This window comes from Vespula pensylvanica, chromosome 1, assembly GCF_014466175.1.
Source record: "Vespula pensylvanica isolate Volc-1 chromosome 1, ASM1446617v1, whole genome shotgun sequence".
NCBI lineage: Eukaryota > Metazoa > Arthropoda > Insecta > Hymenoptera > Vespidae > Vespula > Vespula pensylvanica.
The window spans coordinates 5738714-5751213 of NC_057685.1; the positions used below are offsets into that span (position 1 = coordinate 5738714).

General features: G+C 35.6%; 1 protein-coding gene across 4 annotated transcripts in view; it reads right to left on the reverse strand.

Moving 5' to 3' along the window:
- The window catches only part of LOC122631179 (ankyrin repeat domain-containing protein 6), a 117167-nt gene that overhangs the window by 94436 nt on the left and 10231 nt on the right, over positions 1–12500 (reverse strand). For 2 of the 4 annotated variants that reach the window (XM_043816596.1, XM_043816567.1), the window contains exon 1: positions 8873–9143. The exons of the other annotated variants lie outside the window; for them this stretch is intronic. The gene's annotated coding sequence lies outside the window, so the exon portion shown is untranslated. Of the gene's footprint in view, positions 1–8872; positions 9144–12500 lie in introns of those variants that run through there. 4 annotated transcript variants of the gene reach the window in all.

A 12500-nucleotide genomic window follows, 5' to 3' on the forward strand; every position in this document is an offset into this window, starting at 1 on the left:
AATACCAACGAGATATAGAATAACAGACATATGTATAATTGATAAAAGAAATACTATAAAAAAAAATTGCATCTATTTTACAAAAAATAAAAAATAACTTTCGAATACTATCTGCTTTCTTATATTAAAAGAAAGTTTACGTTTATCTTTGATCTTTAAAAAAAAAAAAAGAGAGAGAGAGAGAGAGGGAAAAAGATTAAAGATTGAACGTCGAAGAAGAAAATTTCCAAGGTTATAAATTTTCTCGAAAAGACTCGAGGGGTTCCTGGTTTAATTCGCTAGAATTTATTATTCATCGATCCTGTTGTTAAACGTTTGTAAGGGAACAACCGACCCGTGAAAATACTGGTACAGGACCGTACTTAAGGTTCCTACTGCACCCTTAAAATTGCCCGAAGCTTCGATATCTCGCTAAGGTGTTCGTGGAAACAAACAATTTGCAATAACCAGCGGCAATATTTTCGGTTAAGAAAAGAAAAAAGGAAAAAAAAAAAACAAAATAAAGGAAAAAGAATAAACCATGTTCCAACGTGATACTATAGTAGTACGTAAGAAAATAAGTAAGTAAGTAAGTAAGTAAGTAAAGTAAGTAAGTAAGCAAGTAAGCGAGCAAGCAAGTGTAAGTACTTACTACATACTACGATTACATATTAAAAAAGGTGAACTTGAGAATCGAACGAGTAGAAACGCGGTGAACCGCAACGGCAAGTTAGTAAGTAAGTAAGTACGAACGGTGCTGGTCGATAAATAAAGTTACGATAGGACACGTTCACAGCGACACAGAGAGCTATAGCTAAGTATGTATGTTCAAGCTTATCGAGCCTTATTATCGAGCTAGCTAGACGAAGAAGCGTCGGTGTAATGGACCACGTCCATAGTAGTAACAAAAGAGAAAGATAGAGAGATAGAGAGAAAGAGAAAGAGAGAGTAGTTATCTTTTTGCGTGCTCTCGGCAAAAAGATGTTATCGGAAATATATAATCGGCGGTCGATCATCAAGGACGCCTTTTGCAACTCGTAAGTCAATTCGTAACGAGTGTAAATACTAAATGGTATCGATATCGAGTCTAATTCTATACGGTCCATTGTATCTGATTTCTCTACGATCTGAAAACCTTTTGCAGTAAGATAACGAGCATTAGAATGGAAGGAGATAAAGAGAGAGAGAGAGAGAAAGAAAGAGAGAGAGGGAGAGAGAAGATGAGGTACTAAAGAAAGAAAGAAAGAGAAAAAGAAAGAAAGAAAGAAAGAGATGGTCACGCTATAATCCTCGCAAAGGAATCACGCGAGACGAGAAGAGGCGAGGTCAGCTTGATCTTATTGTTCATAGATCGTGGCATTGTCTTCGTGTAGGTATCATTAAATGAACAGGAAGGGAGTACTCGTACCGGCTCGGAGTCGTCATTAAAGTGACGATTCGTAAGACTCCGTGTTGCACGATCCATGCATCGTCCTTTCTTTCTCTTTCTTTCTGTATCCTTCTCTATCCTTCTTTCTTTATCTCGTTCATTCCCTCTGTTTCTCTACCTCTATGTTTCCTCTCTCTCTTTCTAATCTATTCATCCGTCCGATAGAATAAATTACACGTCGGCGACGCATCGACCGTGACTGTTTTAATTCGAGTACGAGCACGAGGCCGTTCGATTATTCGAACCTTTCGATATACGTTTGATGTCCTTTCAAGTGCGTTCAATGCACCGTTACCTTGCACTTCTTGGAATCCTATATGTATATATATATATATATATATACATATACACACACACACACACACATGCACATACGAGCGCGCAAGTACCCGCATACACGCAAATATCTCGAACGTACGTACGTTATGTACTTTCATATTTCATTCTCTTTTTAATTATCCTCTTCGTATAATTCGAAGAAAAAAATAATGAAATTTTCACGTAAATGAAACGAAGTAACGAGGACAGATATGTGTGGTTAATGGATTTCAAGATCGAGAAGGTACTACCTAGATCGAGAGAAGTTAGACCGAGTCGATCATAAACTTAAGATAAGAGAACGTGCATCTCACGGTTAAAAGCACTTTGCCCTTTGTGCCGTTAACCCGATAGACAGTTTGATTGCAGTTCTCCCTATGGGAGCGGTCCAGCTTCGAGGAAGGATGACCGTATAAGGAAATCGTCGTTCGCGCTCGCGAGAGTATTCTCGAAGAAGGACGTAGCACACGTGCGCCTAGCCTAGCAAAATATATAGGAGACACTTTGAAACGAGATCTCGAATGGATAAGAGCAACGACGAGATATCTTTTACTATCATTTTCTCTCTCTCTCTCTCTCTCTCTCTTTCTTTTTTAATCTTTATCTGACTTTTTGTATTTTCGTCGGGCAACGCGCAAAGTGTTATTCAAGATGCGTGTATCTTTAAAATAAGAAATCGAAAGTTACGACATATACGACGAAGTCGTTTAAATCGTCAAGCTATTATTGTCGAGGCTTTCGTAAGAAGGGTTGTCCGTCGGCAGTATAACATGGCGAACGAACCATGGGTGACGACGAGACCAAGTAGAACGAGTTCGATAACTTAACGAGCCAACAACGTCGTCATTCTCTTCTCGTCCTCGTCTTACGGAGAGAACAAGATCCGAAAGAGTACCTACATACCTACCTACCAATGTATACGACAAATCGGATTAAAGTTTTGATTTTAAGCCGATCAGGACGATAACTCGATCCCATATAATCGGTATATATATATATATATATATATATATATATATATATATATATATGTCTAGTTATCACATTCTCTTTGTTTCCATATTACAAATGGAAATTTCTAATATAGTTGTTCTAACTACTTATTCGGTGTGAATTATCAAAAGGATTGATTGAAAGGCTCAACTTGTTAAATATTTACCTAACCCACAAATCTTTATCAATTACCTAACTACCTACTACTACTACTACCACCACTATTACTACTGTTGTTTTTTTCCATTGAAACGTTGATACACGCTAATTGAAAATGTTCTCGTTCATCATCAAGATTTAATCCACCGTGGTCGATTATAAAGGGATGACCAAAGGAGAGTAGCGAGAGAGAAAAAAAATTGAAAACGAAAACGAAAAGAAAAAGAAAAAGAAAAAGAAGGAAAAAAGGTAAGCATAGAGACAATCATTTATCATCAGAGGATAGTTCGCAGCCCAAGAAAGAGTCTTCGTCAGGGAGAAGTCTTTCGACGAAAATAATTGGCGTTATACGGACATCTGTTTCACGCTGAGCCAGTGAATAGAAGAGCCACGTAGGGTAACGGAACGTTGGTCACTCGTATATATATATATATTTGTCTGTACATACACACATATATACACAACGCGAACACCTATAAATTGTTGCGTGCAGTCTTGTAGAGGAAGAGATTGCTAATACCCACTGAAGATCCCGCATGGTGCGCCCCTTCTGTGATTTACACGCGTGTCATTCTTACGTATAGGCGCGTGTATGTAGCACGCCTTTAACTTCCGAATCAACGATGTATTCCAAGCACGAATCTAATTAACATAATTGATTTTTAAATGTCAGCTAGTTTTCTTTCTCTTTTACTCTATCTCTATTTCTCTTTTTCTCTCTTTCTCTCTAATATATCTCTTTCGTACCAAATTAAAAGGTAACGTTTAAATTTTCTTCCTTGTATATACGTGTATATATATATATATAATATAATGTTAAATATATGTTAATATATATTAAATATATATCATGAAAACAAAGTAAGAATAATCATTTTTCTATCACGAGCAACGCGAATTTTTATCTATCGAATATCGAGAGAATATAAACGAGAAAATATTGTTCAGCTAAACTATTCAATTAAATCTGTTGTATCTTAATATTAAATTCGATTAAACTGTAAACGGATAAAACAAGGTATTATCTACTTTCTCCATAAAATAAAAATGATACTTCGTATATGAAAGGTATATGAAATTTTTTTATCGAAGCGTACGACATCGTATAATCTTGGAATTTTTGTAAACGTCAAACAAATTTACCGATATAATTGATACGTTCAATGAGTAAACTAAGATAGAAAACTTTTAGATAGTCATCGATCATTCATCATTTCATTGAAAGTTAATCATTAATCGAATGTAAAGATAAGAAGGAAGAAGGAAAAATCGATAAAATCGTCTTATAGAAAATGGATAGAAAAAGATGATACTGTTAATCAGGAAATGTTCGATTAAAAATCTATTAATAAGTTAATAATTTAATAATCGAAAAACGTTCGGATAAACCTGCAAGAGAAACATTCCATTCGCGTGTAAAACCTGCGTGAGAGGGTATCGATAAGATGCAAGCAAGCAACAAAATTAAATCGTTACCGCTTAAGAGATTACACGCGTTCGCGAGATGGACGCGTTCTCTCCTTAAACCATTTGCATCGTGTACTCGTTACTAATGTAAGTATGTCTGGAACTAAGAGAAAGAAGAGAGAGAGAGAGAGAGAGAGAGAGAGAGAGAGAGAGAGAGAGAGAGATTGAAATTATCTCAACATTCGAAATGGATGACACACTCAGACATTTATCGAATGTTCTTCGATCGCGAGAGAAATTGGTCGTTAAGTTGTCGATATTTAGCAAATTATCGCGTGTGTTATATATCAGAGAGTAGGTATGAATGATTGAATTCATAAAAGAAAAAAAAAAGGAGAGAGAGAGAGAGACCGGGAAAGATATAAAATTAATAAATTCAGTATTCGGTTAAAATGGAAACATTTGAAAGAGTAAAAGACAATCAATTTTCAATTTTATTTCTATACGATCGATCGTCATTATATTTTTCTTTTTTTAATTTTTATTCTTTTTCATATATATATATATATATATATATATATATATATATATATATAGGTAGAAGGGTTATAGCTTTTCATTTTTCCACGTACGATTGTAAGTACACCCGGCATAAGTGTACCTCGGTTTTCTAAAAGAAAAAGCAATGCCTCGTTTCCCTTTATGCTTCTTAATTGGGAAAATGATTTTATCTGTCCTTCGTTTTTAACGGACACCCAAGATATACACAATCCGGTTAGCCATAATCGAAAGAAATACCAAACAATTATCTACTCATCCCACTCGTCCGACTCGAACTCACTCGACGAACGAAAGACAAACAACGAATCCAAAGAGAATGCATTCCTTTGCATTCCAACCATTACCATTGCCATACTCGCGGGAATGGTCGATTCGCCTAATGGTTTCTCCACGATCGACTATATATTCTTTCTACGAGAAATTGAATCAACGGAAATTATCGTCGCAAAACATACACAATTCGCCTATAGACATATTGTCCATGAAACCTAGAATCTGTGCAGTCGTTTATCGCTCTTTGACTCTTTCTTAGAAACTCTCTCTCTCTCTCTCTCTCTCTTTTTCTCTCACGATCATACGCTCTCACGCTCTTTGCTTTCTATTCTTCTCATTTCGTTGGATCTTTTAAAATTTTACTAGACTCGCAAAGAGATAGAATTAAATTATAGGATGTCGCGTTCGTGTCACTTGAATAACTATGCTCGTATCGATCGATCATTAATAATAATAGATGAATTTAATTTCAATTTCACGTGGTAGATTTTATGTTGTGTAATTTATATGTTCGACAGGTAGATATTAGTATATATGTACATATATATGTATATACATATGTGTATATATATACATATATATATATATATATATATATATATCGAATTCATTAATTGAACGTTTAGACGTACGCAATTACTACCGATATACATACATATGTAAATAAGTACCTATATATTTAAATGACGTTTCTGTGGTAAGCGAACGTGTTAACGAAACGTCAAACAGGATACTTAATTATACATAGTAGAATCGGGAGAACAAATTAACGTGAACTCGTCTCTATTAAAACGATCATCCGAGCGAATCGAGAAAATCCTTATTTCTTTCGCGATAGAATGGTACGTTTCGTGTCGAGGCATCGATCACGTTCGAAGAAGGATCAAGATCCTCCTCTCTCAGTTTCCTCAGCTTTCGTGTATCAAGCATCGATCGATCGATCGACCGACCGATCGACCAACCAACCAACCAACCAACCAACCAACCAACCAACCAACCGATCGACCAACCGACCGACCGATCGACCGACCGACCAACCGACGGATCGATCGACCGATCGATCGATCGCGAGTCATCGAGCATAAATTGTTGATCGTGACTCGTGCTATTAGCGCGTGTCTTCGTTAAGATCGTTCAGAAAGAGAAAGAAAGAAGAAGGAAGAAAAGACAGATAGAAAGAAAGGAGAGAGAAAGAGAGAGAATAGATGTTGACGACTCATTTTACCTCTCAACTTAAATGTCCTCTTGCTGTTTAATCAGAAACGATCATCAGAGACGGGGGAAAAAGAAAAATAATAAGAATTTTACTGATAGGCGTTTGCATAATTTTCGAATTATTTTCATGCTTGACCATGTTACCTTCATATTTGTTATAACTCGTTCAAAAGGGGAAAAAGAAAAATCTCTCTCTCTTTTTTCCTTTTTCTCCCTTTCTTTCGAAACCGGTAGGTATATATTTCAAAGAACTCGACGGCAAACTTATCTTTCGCACGATACAAACTCTCTCGAGCTTGCTAATGCGGATTTAACGATCTGAAGTAAGTAACGATCTCAACGCCTCTGCTCGCTAACTTTTCGCGAAACGCCTCTACTATCGATCTTCGGAAGAGAAGAGAAGAGAAGAGAAGAGAGGAATTAAAAGATTCCTCTTAAGTTAGTTTTATCATCTTATACTTTTATTCCTATTCTTACTACTCTCTTACTTTTATTTTTATTTTTCTTCTTTTTTTTTTTTTTTTTGGAATAAATCGATGTATCGACGTTTTGGAATGGAAGAAAAAAGGGAAATAAAAAAGGTCTAATCGTTTTCGTGCGAAATCGTAACGAGACGTATAATTTCTATGATTCTATGATTACATCCTTACCGATTATTTTAAAATCCAATAGGTCTGATCTCTCTCTCTCTCTCTCTCTCTCTCTCTCTCTCTTCTTCTCTTTTCCGAAAGATCGATCGTAAACCGTCAGTCCACGCCCTTTATTATTCATGATGGATGTGACGAGTGAAAACGACTAAGACTACGAGTCAGAGAGCTTTCCGTCTTACGTTAAGTTTCTTCTTTATCTTTTTTCCCGTTAACCCTCTCTCTCTCTCTCTCTCTCTCTCTCTTTCTCTCTCTCTCTCTTCTCGTTCGAATTGATGAATGGAGAAATCCACGAGACGGCCTAACGATGTCGAGTCAAAAGAAAAAGAGTGGAGCAGCCAGGTATCGAACGTGTATCGGCTAAGACGGAAAAACGACGTAGACTTAACGTTTCAAGAGTGAAAGATAGAGAGAAAGAGAGAGAGAGAGAGAGACAGAGAGATATTACCGTCTTCGTTGGTTATCCGATCAAAACGAGCAAGAGTTGCTAGCTTCCTTGAAAAGATACAATTGAGAAGTAGTAAAAAATAAATAAATAAATAAATAAGTAAGTAAAAAGAGAGAGAAAGAAAGAGAAATTTTTCTTTTACTGCATATCTTTTTTTTCATGACAAGTTTTACTCTCTTTCTCTCTTTCTCTTATATACATGTAGGCACAGAAACAAGCATACTTTCCATCTACTTCGCGTGACGAACGCGATTAATTTCTTTTTAATTATACGCTCGTCGAGAAAGACTAGCCAACCATCGCGCCAACCCCTTTTCTCTTTTTTCCTTTCACGACACGAGGAGATTCTTGCTATATTCTCTTATATATCTATGCACGTAAATAAGTACAGTATAAGTATGTACTAACACACACACACACACAGACACACACACATATTCGATAATAGTAACTAACATGACGAAAGAACTTATATACCTGTGTAGGAAGAATCGAAACTTTATTCGTGAGCTTCGATAGTCAAGGATTTTATGACTCTAACGGGACATCAAAGATAACATAATCGTCGTTTATACATGTCTGTCTATGTATTTGTGTACCTGTGTTTGAGTAGAAGAGACATCGCATTCAGAAAGTACCATAAGATGCGATACGAGTTCTCTTCGTACACTTTAGCCGAGTTTCTCTTCGGACATCTCTCTCTCTCTCTCTCTCTCTCTCTCTCTCTCTCTCTCTCTCTCTCTCTTGCTCTCTCTTTACCCTCTTGTGCAAGTCCACTCGATGATATAGTAACGTATATTAGAACGTTCGATATAATTTATCGTCGATGTTAAGATTTACTGACTTACATCGTGAAACCCACGCGAAGTCTCGTTTCGCAAGACTCGCGACACTCGCGAGAGAAAAAGAAAGAGAAAGAGAGAAAATACCTATATATTTGTTAGCTGGATCATACGAGCTCCATTATACGCGTTGAACACTTTCAATGAAGTAGCCTTTTACGTCATCATAGTTGTCCACTTTTTTATTTCCTTTCCCACTGTGAACGAAGGACACAGCATCGTTGGCGCTTCTATAGAAATACTAGATCGATATTAAAAATCGATGAAATTGATTCATTATTTCGAGATATAGAAGATAAAAGAATAAATAAATAAAAAAGGTAGAAAAAGAAAAGAGTAAAGGAAACGAAGAAAAAATCGCGATGCTATGTCCTTTAGAAGAAAAAAAATTTCAAATGACGGACCGTACAATAAATAGATGATATACAATAAATCGTGGTTGGAAAATCTATCTATCGGATCGTTCGCGTGTCTGCTAAGAGTTTAGCTTGTGTTAGAAATTTTTCTAACGGTACGAGTAAACTTAGTCGGCTTTACTTACTCACCGATTATAGGGGTAATAAAGTAACGCATTTTTCCGATTCTAATGATGAGAACTTACGGTGGCTAAGCAGCCTAAGTGCCGCTGGTTCTCTCTTCCCTCTTGCGGACACGGTACTACGATCTCGCTATCCACGAACGTTGTTTTTCTATGCACAAGAGAGTAGTAGCTCGTCCTTTCTCGCAACAATGGGCAAAGCTGCGTACGTGCAACAGAAGACGTGCTTAACTTGCGGGAGAGCAAGGCACGAGTCCAATTACGAATAATGAGAGTAAATTGCGCGACATAATCGGCATAAGGAAGAATAGAGGACACGGGAGGACCTCTTTATAAAAAAAAAAAAAAAAACAAAAAAAAAAGAGAGAGAGAAAAAAAACCATCGTTACGTTTTAACGAATTCTTTTAAAGACGCTTCGCGCATCCTTTAAAATAAGCAAAACAAATTAGAAAAAAAAAAGAGCATTATACTGAAGACCACTGATGACTTTCGTGAGATATTAGAATTAATTTTTTCAAGGGGGTAAAAAAGAACAACATATAAAGTTATAGACATTATTGACATTAAGACTTTCGATCGCGAATCTTTAAGAAATATAATATTTTGAATCAGATGAACATACTTTCTCTCTCTCTCTCTCTCTCTCTCTCTCTCTCTCTCTCTCTCTCTCTCTCTCTCTCTCTCTCTCTCTCTCTCTTTCTTTTTCTCAAGTCGAAATGAAAATTTACATTCAATTTCGTCCAAGTATCGTAGAAAATTAGATTTATCGATAAACGAATGATAGACGAGTGTTAAAAGACACACATAAAAACAAGTAAAAGAATACTTGAAATCATTATATTATATAAAAATAAGATTTTTATATTATTATGTATTATATAAAAATAAAGAAAGTATATGTAAATATATCTCTTCTTTTCATTCTTGTTTCTTTTCGCTTATTTGTCATTCCTCCCGTACCATCATTTAACAGTCCCGAGCGTAAACATAATTTGGTATTGCGAACGGTCAAATCAATACGCTCGAAGGCGTAATCAGAAACGATAACGTCTCTAATTAATAACGACGAGTGCTGTATCTCTTCGAAGCACGTTTGGTCGCAATACACGTTGTATTAATTGCCCTCGAAGGTATGCTGCCAGGATTTTCTTACCGACTGGCATCTTTTAAAACGTGTGTTTAAATCAGGAAAGGATAAAAAGAGACAGAGCAATTCTCTCTCTCTCTCTCTCTCTCTCTCTCTCTCTCTCTCTCTCGTGCGCATGCTCGTGGTTATCTAGAAAGAAAGAAAGAAAGAAAGGGACAAAAAAAAGGAAAACAAAAAATCTTATTAATTTTTACGACTTCTCTTTTATCTATCTTTTATTTCACTTTTAAAGTGATTCAATTACCTAACCATCGGCGTGTTGCAAATTACACCGGATTTATCAAGACTTACAAAGCGAGCCACACCGGTCACTCGGCTTAAATGCCAAGCAAAAGTCCAGAGGGAAGGATCAAACGGCTTTATGAATATCTTCGACGGGCCATTAATTACACTCTTAGGTTCCTCTTTCCCTCTCTCTCTTTATCCCTCCCTTCTCTACTCTTCTTCCCTCTTTCTTTTTCCTCTTTCTCTTCCTTGTTTCTTCTCTCGCGCGAGGATCGATATTTCCGTGACGGTGGAATCCGAAAAACGAAGAAATTAAAAAACGTCACTCGGCAATTAATTTCGAGCGTGTGTTCGTTCATTTTTTAGGATTCACAAAGTAGGATAAAGATTGGTGTTGAATTTATTTCATCTTTTTTCTTCTTCTTTCTTGTGTATGTGTGTGTGCGTGTGTAGATAGATATTTTCACACTCACAGGATAGAAGCACGAGACATTTTTAATGAATACAAATTGTGCGAACTGTACGTTCACGTAAGCACAACAAGTCGGTCACCGTGTGACAATCAAATATCTTTTCGAAATCAAATAACTTTTGTTTTCTTCAATTGGTGCAAAGAAAGAAACACGTTGGATATAGAAAAGATTTATATACGATAATTATTATCCTAACATTCTAATACACAATTATATTTAACATAATATCTTTCCATATATCGTACACCATCCTATAAATATATAATATACCAAATGAAACCGTGATTTCTTTAAATACGTTACTCATAATAATTTCATGAAAATTAAAGAATGTCATCGTTAGTTATTTCTTTTCAAAGAATGTCGATTAAAAAAAAAAAAAAAAAAAAGAAAAAAAAAAAATTTAAATATTACTAACTACAATTACATTAAGATAATATATAATAGATAAGTGAAAATTCATTCTGCTACATCATATTTCTCTCTCTCTCTATACTACTCTTTCTATACATATATATATATATAGCTTCATAATGGTATAAAATAAAATTCCACGAGAAAATGAAGGAGAAGGGTGCGACGATCGGTTTACGACTCGAGAAGGAAAAATTGATTACCGGATACCGTCTCTGGACTACGTTGGTCGATCGTCGTGAAATAATAAGGTAGTCGTGCGTAGAACCGATCGCGATGGCCGCACACGACCATTTGCCTTTCCGCGTCAAGTAGTTCTCTACTAGGAACGTTTGTAACTATAGTCAATTGCCAAGACGCATGCGTCTTCTTCGTGTCCTGCGCTCACTATACGTTCATTCCTTTTCCTTATTTTAGAAAGAAAAAGATAGGAAGGACGGACGATCAACCGGGAAGAGATATACCTAACATAAAAACAATTTCCAACATTTTCTTATCGACTATTCTTAGAAACGATACCTTCGAACCATCAGTATCATAGGACTCGTGTTTCGAAGTAATCGTCACAAGAAATAAGAAAAGCTTTTTACCTGAATCCCAAGGATCTTGGTAACGATCGATAAAGATTGAAAGAAAAGATAATCTCATGAATTTGCTGTTTCCAATTGATTAAAATTCATCCAAGATTCAGGATCATTAAATGAAATATTTACTCATTTCTATTGATTAGATTCATAAATAAGTATCGTTAAAAAGTATAATTTATCTAATCGACCGAATATAACCACGTATAATGTTTGAATTATATAAATTATATTCGTATAATAAAATGTCATATTTATTTCGATTGATACCCATATAAAATTTGCTTAATGTTTAGGTAAAATTATATTACTAATAAAAGATATTGAATATAGGTAAATAAACTTTTATACGCAGGTATAAAATGATGAAATGGATACGTTCTCTCTTTCTCTCTCGAAAAAGAAAAAAAAAAAAAAAATGGTCGTCAGATATTTTGAACACTATATAAATATATATTTTTTTGATAACCTTACGCGTTACAAAAGGGATGCTAATAAAATTTTGTTGAAAGTGAATTTAGTCGCCATAGAAGATTTACAGATTGAGGGAAGACGCGTGATGCGCAGACTAATTGGAATATAATCTATACCTTCGAGAAGCATGATCAGAATATTCTAGAGAAAATATCTAAGTAATATGGGACGATTACTAAGCGATTAAGGAGATGCATCGACGACAACCTTGGTAACTTACATACGTGTGAGTTACAATGTTACGAGGATTAAAGATGAGGTATAGTAATAAAAAGAGAGAGAGAAAGAGAGAAAGAGAGAGAATAAAAGAATAAGCAGTCGATGAGATGATTCGTGTCTGATCCAAGTAATTCTGGAGAGTCAAGTAATTTGT